This window comes from Dromiciops gliroides, chromosome 2 (assembly GCF_019393635.1).
Source record: "Dromiciops gliroides isolate mDroGli1 chromosome 2, mDroGli1.pri, whole genome shotgun sequence".
NCBI lineage: Eukaryota > Metazoa > Chordata > Mammalia > Microbiotheria > Microbiotheriidae > Dromiciops > Dromiciops gliroides.
The window spans coordinates 596,531,119-596,537,416 of record NC_057862.1 but is presented as its reverse complement, the minus strand read 5'-3'; the positions used below and the strand labels follow the sequence as shown (position 1 = coordinate 596,537,416).

The 6,298-nt window shown below is 40.0% G+C and overlaps 1 pseudogene; it reads right to left on the bottom strand.

Moving 5' to 3' along the window:
• Window positions 1–510: 510 nt before the first annotated feature.
• On the bottom strand, window positions 511–1,280 carry LOC122743337 (annotated as a pseudogene).
• Window positions 1,281–6,298: the final 5,018 nt, after the last annotated feature.

Here is a 6,298-nt window from a genome sequence, read left to right as displayed (position 1 = left end):
GTGTGTGTATATGAATATGTATGTGTAAGGTGGAGAGAATACCTGTGAAAAAGCATAAATTAAAGTGACTTAAGACCTCTACAACAGTAGGAAAGAACAATTCCTATGGTGCTATGCTTTTGGTAATGATTTCAGAATGTGGAAATATGAATTTATCTGACAGGATTATATAATAAACATTGATTTTGGAAAATATAATTAAATGCTAGCAAGAGGCTTTTTAAAACTATTATTTTAAATATGTGGTTTTCTTATGCTAATGTGAAAAATAAAGGGAAGGATTTGAAAGCAGAAAAAATCACATGTTCATGGTAAATATGATAAATGTATCTCTAAGAAGGATGATCCATTGACACTGAAAGCAATTCTACTTACATCATTGTTCTACCACATTTTATAAAAATAAGTTTTTTTCTAACAATAAACATTTTCATTTAAAGTTTCTTCCCCCCCCACCCCCCACCCCCGCCCCCAGCTGCAGAGTTCTTTATCTTCGGGAATACCCAAACCCCAGAGATGGCTTCAGGGAGGATTCAGCCAGATCCCCTGCCTGGAAGGAGAGGCCTGGTTTCAGGGTGAGGAGTCAAGGACCTCTTAAGTGACACGTATGACCGTGCCCCTCAGGGATGCCATGCTTCACAACTTCCGAATCTTCTCAGCCACAATGATGGGGTTCTCCTTGCGGATCTTCTCGGCGGCCTCAGCCTTGTAGTCAAAAGGACAACTGTGCTTTTCTGAGTATCGGTTCAAGGCACAAAACAGATTTCCACAGCGGTAGTCAAAGCCTTTCAAACCCACTTTTTTCCGACAAGTGAAGCAGCGGTTCTTTTTCGGTTTGGGTTTCTCAGACGACTTCTCTTCCTCAGCGGAACTCTGAGACGTCTCAACAAGAGAACCTGATGAGGGAGTCGTGGTGATGGCCTCGTCTGCCTGGATGCAGCTGCCTGTGGCTGTCATCCTTTGATATGCTCATCACTGTCATCTGGTGGGTCACAGACAGGAGTCTGAGAGCTTGATCTGGCTGAGACATCATCAGGTGTAGGTTCTGCTTCCTCTGCCCATGCTGCAGGGAAGGACTCCACAGCAGCAGGACTGGGGCTGCTAGCTGGGGGACTTATTCGCCCACTATGCTACTGCCGCTGGAGGAAATCCTTATAGCAGACAGAGCACATGCCGTTGGTTCGAGGGTTTCCATAGAAGCCACAGCCTGTGGTGCACAGCAGGGGCACCTGCGTCTGGTTGGTCTCCTGGGCCATGACTGCACTGAGCTCAGCTCCTAACGTGGCCGGCCCCGAGAGGCCGCCTGGACCCGGCCCGGCGGCAGCGAGGGCGGGCTCGGGCCCTCCCGCCCGAGGGAAGCGGCAGAGCAGGGGGGCCCGGGGAGGGAGGCTGGTCGGCCGGGGCGGAGGGCTGGCGGGGCCGCTTGTCAGCCGCTCACAAGCGCCCAGGCGGCCCGGCCCCGCGGCGGGTGCTCAACAAGGCAGCCGAGCGCCTCCCGAACCCCTATTTAAAGTTTTGAGTTTCAAATTCTATCCATCTTTCCTTCCTTCTCCTCCCCACTACCTGATGCAGTAAGCAATCAGATATAGGTTATGATTGTGTAATTATGTAAAACATTACTATATTGGTCTTTTTGTATAAAAATACTCTAATAAAAATGAAAGAAAGTGAAAAATAAAATAAAATAAAAAATAAAAGCATGCTTCAGTCTGCATTCAATCAATATCAGTTCTTTCTTTGGAAGTGGATAGCACATTTTATTATTAGTCCTTTGGGATTGTCTTGGGTCATTGTATTGCTGAGAAAAAAGACATTTACAGTTTTTCATCGAATAATATTGCTGTCACTGTGTACAACATTTTCCTGGTTCTGCTCAATTCACTATACATCAGTTCATATAAGGCTTTCCAGGCCTTTCTGAAATTATCCTGCTTGTCATTTCTTATATTCCATTATAATCAGGTACCCCAGTTTGTTTAGCCATTCCTTAATTGATGGGCATTCCTTTGATTTCCAAGTCTTAGCCACCACAAAAAGAGCTGGGATAAATTTGGATTGAGTTTTAAAGTGTATCATCATCCAGTAAACAAGGCTTGAAACTTGAGTCATCCTTGACATATCATGCTCCCTCAGTACTACATCCAAATAGCTGCAAGTCCTTTACTTTGGTTAATGTTTCTCATATGTTCCTGCTTCTTTCCTCTAATTTTTCTACTCCCCAGTCTCCCATCATTACAAGCCTAGAACAATGTAATTGTGTGTTTGATGCTCTCCTGATTTGATCTTTTCTCTACCCTAATACATCCTCCCATCAGCTATCATACTGATCTTCCTAAAGCACAAGTGTGGCTCTGCCTCTCCTTTATTCAAGAAACTTCAGCGGCTCACTACTATTTCTAGAATCAAATATAAAACCTTCTCTTTGGCTTTCTAAGCCCTTCATAACCTTGCCCTTTCCTATCTTTCCCGATTTCTTACATCTTACTCCAAGAAATCTACAATTCATTTGGTCATTTGAACCTGGACTTCTTATTGTACCTTAAAAAATAATACCCCATTTCCTAACTGCAGCATTTTTCACTGGTGACCTCCTCTCCCTAGAATGTTCTCTCTCCTTGTCTTAGTCTCCTGGGTTCCCTGGCTTTATTCAAGCCTTACCTAAAGTCCCACCTTCTGCAAGTTTTTTCCTAGTCCTCCTGAATGTTAGTATCTTCTCTCTGAGATTACTACCCCACCCAGTTTTTCTTGTAAATTTCTTGTTTGTTCACTCTTTTTTGTTTGGGATCCCCTTTCTTACTCTACTTCTTAGTAGAATGTGATTTCCTTGAGAGGAGGGACTATTTTTTTTAACATTCTTTGTATCTTTATTTTTAATACAGCAATACACAAGTTGAATGTTTAAAAAATGTGAACTTACTGAATAAGTACAAGGATAATTTAAGGTGGGGAATGCATTCTGAGCATGAAAACCAGTCTCTACAAAGCAAGTTAAGTAGAGAGGGATAAGGAGGTAAAACAATTTTTGTAATGCGCGCTATGTGTGCCAGCACTGGGATAAGTCCTTTACAAATATTCACATTTGATCCTTACAATAACCCTGTAAGGCAGGTATTATTTGTATTTTACAGTAAATGAAACTGAGGAAAACAGATATTAAGTAATTGGCCAGGGTCAAATGGGTAGTTTCTGAAGACAGATTTGAATTCAGTTCTTCTAGATTCAGAATTCCATCCTATAACCATCTAGCTGCCACTACTAGTCAAGTAGAGATGCAATGTGTTATATGAAGATAAAGAAGTCCATTTTGCTAGAATATAAAATGAATGAAGCAGAAAAATGTGCAATAAATTTAGAAGAGTAAATTTGAGCCAGACTATGAAGGGCTTTAACTGGCAGAGGGGTTTGTCATTTTTTTTTTCTTGAGATCCCAGAACACCAACATTTGGAGCTTTTTGAGCAGGGTATTTAAATTTTCAGCCAACTGGGAGTCTAATGCAATTACCTAGATGAAAGGAGATATGATGACCTAAATGGTGTTAGTAGAGTGATCATGTGAGTGGAGAAAAGAGGGAAGATGTGAGAGATATCATTGAGATGAAATCAATTAGGTTTGAAAACATTTTGATTAAGGAAAAAGTGAGAGAGAAAGAAGAATGCAAGATGACTCCAAGGATATGAACCTGGGTAACTAGAAGTTTGGTCTTTCCCTTGACAGAAATATGCATTGCCTTGGAAATTGTGATTTCAAGATCCCAAAAGGAATTCCTAAGTCTCAAGTTGTGTCACTAATTTGTGAATATAGGATCACAGATATAAGGCTGAAAGGGACCTCAGACACCATCTAATTGAACCCTCTCATTTTATTGTTAAGACAACTGAGGCTGAGAGAGAGTAAGTAGGCAGGTACAGTGAACAGTATAAAGGGCTCGGATTCAGAAAGATCCAAATTTGGGCTCAGATAATTACTCTCTGCTTGTTCCTGGACAAGGTAAAGCTCTGTTTCCATTGGTTTCCTCTACTGTAAAATGGAAATAATACCACCTAAATTGCAGGTTTGTTGTAAAGATCAGACAAGATAATGTTTATAAAGCACATGCACAGTACCAAGAATATATTAAACTCTATAAACATGCTTATGTTCTTCCCTTCTCCAATTAAATGATTTTCCAAAGGTCACACAGCTTTAAAGTGACAAAGATAGAATTTGAACCCAAGTCCTCTGACTCTAGTTTCATCATTCTTTCCACTCAAAAACAAAAAACCCAAAAAACCTTAGAGTATATTATTAGAAATTTCATTGGAAAGATTGGGGAAAGTGGAGAAAGGGAACTAGATTGGAATTGGAATTGCCATTCTTTTTTCTTTTTTTTTTTTAGTGAGGCAATTGGGGTTAAGTGACTTCCTCAGGGTCACACAGCTAGTAAGTGTTAAGTGTCTGAGGCCGGATTTGAACTCAGGTACTCCTGAATCCAGGGCTGGTGCTTTATTCACTGTAAAACCTAGCTGCCCCGCCTATTCTTTTTTTAAATATTGGAGTCAAGTTTTTCTAAGTCCAGATCCTGCACTCTATTGACTACACCACCTATCTACCTCCATTCTGGAGAGAATTTACCCCCAAAAAATTGTCTTACAGGGAATTTGACACCAAAGAAATGAGAAGTGTTCAGAAATGAAATTTGGAGGACATAAGCAAAAATTATTATGATGAGGAGGAAGAGGGAGAGATGAGAACAAGGAGAGATGTCCAAAGAAAATGACATAGCTTGGGGGCAGGTAGGTGGTGCAGTGGATAAAGCACCAGCCCTGGATTCAGGAGTACCTGAATTCAAATCCAGCTTCAGACACTTGACACTTATTAGCTTATTAACCCTCACTGCCCTACAAAAAAAAAGTCTTCTACTTGAAGGAAATCACAGGCCCCCCAAAGTTTAATTTAATTCAATCAATTTATTAAATATGTTATCTGCACACCACTTTGCTAGGTGTTCTGAATTCAGAGAGAAAGATAAAATAATACCTCCCCTTATATAGCTTATTGTCCATTAGAGTTATACCAGAAAAATGTTTACTACAATGAAATTTGAATGTTAAATCAGTAACAATTTAGAGGCAGGAGGGAGATAAGGAAGACTTTACAGACAAAATGACACCAGAATAGAGCCTTGAAGGGAGATGAGGATTCTGAAATGCAGAGATCAGCTGCGAATGTATTCCAAGCATGGAGGATAGCTTGCACAATGCATGGGAAATGGGAGATGGAATGCTGAGTTTGTAAAATTGCTAGTGGTATCACTTTGCTTGAACACAGGGTATCTCAAGGGAAATATAATGAAATAAACCTGAAACAACAGATTCATTGTCAATGTTCCACAGTCTGACCCCTCATTTTTCAGATGGAATTTCTTTCATCACCATCTCTGAGAATACTTGCTTTCTCTTATGGTTCACCTCAGGTCTCCCTGCCCTCTGAATCATTTTCTAATTCCTCCCCTCAATCTTTGCTAGTGATCATTCTATCCTCAAATTCTTTTGAATTTACTTTTCCACCTGCTACCATGTGGGGATGAAGTATCGTATAATGTTCAGAGAATGAGCATCAAAACCATAAAGATTGGGATCAGTGTCTGCTTTTGACCCTTATTGGATATGTAATCCTGAGAAAGTCACCTAATCTATATAGGAAAAAAAAATCTACTATTAAAAGTATAGATCCAGTACCATTCTGTAAGTACCTGCTGTATTTTCAGTAGTATATAAACTTCTGGAGGTCAGAGATTGTGTGTGTGTGTGTGTGTGTGTGTGTGTGTGTGTGTATGTGTGTATCCCTAGCATGTTAACCAGAAATACTTTTACATTTCATATCATGATTTCATCAGTACAGAGACCTTCTGGAGAAGGATTTTTATCCGCAACTACAGATCAGCACCTTTTTTACAACCCATAGCCTGTGAAATGCTTGAAACAACTTGTTAAATATTACTTGGGAAGCAATTTGACATAGTAGACTGAGTTGAGTTTTAAGTTAGGAAGTGCTAGGTTCATTTCAAGATGGGTAGCTCTAAACCAATCTATCATGAGTAAACTGGAAAGAACATATCCTTATTTTAGAGTAGCACTTCTTACAAAAAGTGACAAAGGGAAGAAAAATGATAAACTTATTAAACTTTTAGTTTACCATCAAATGGATTAAAATCAGTTATGATATAGTTCAAGAAAAAATATTAATTCTTGAGGTTGGAGCCAAGATGGTGGAGAGAAGCCAGGAAGTTGCCTGAGCTCTCCCAAGATTCCCTCAAAA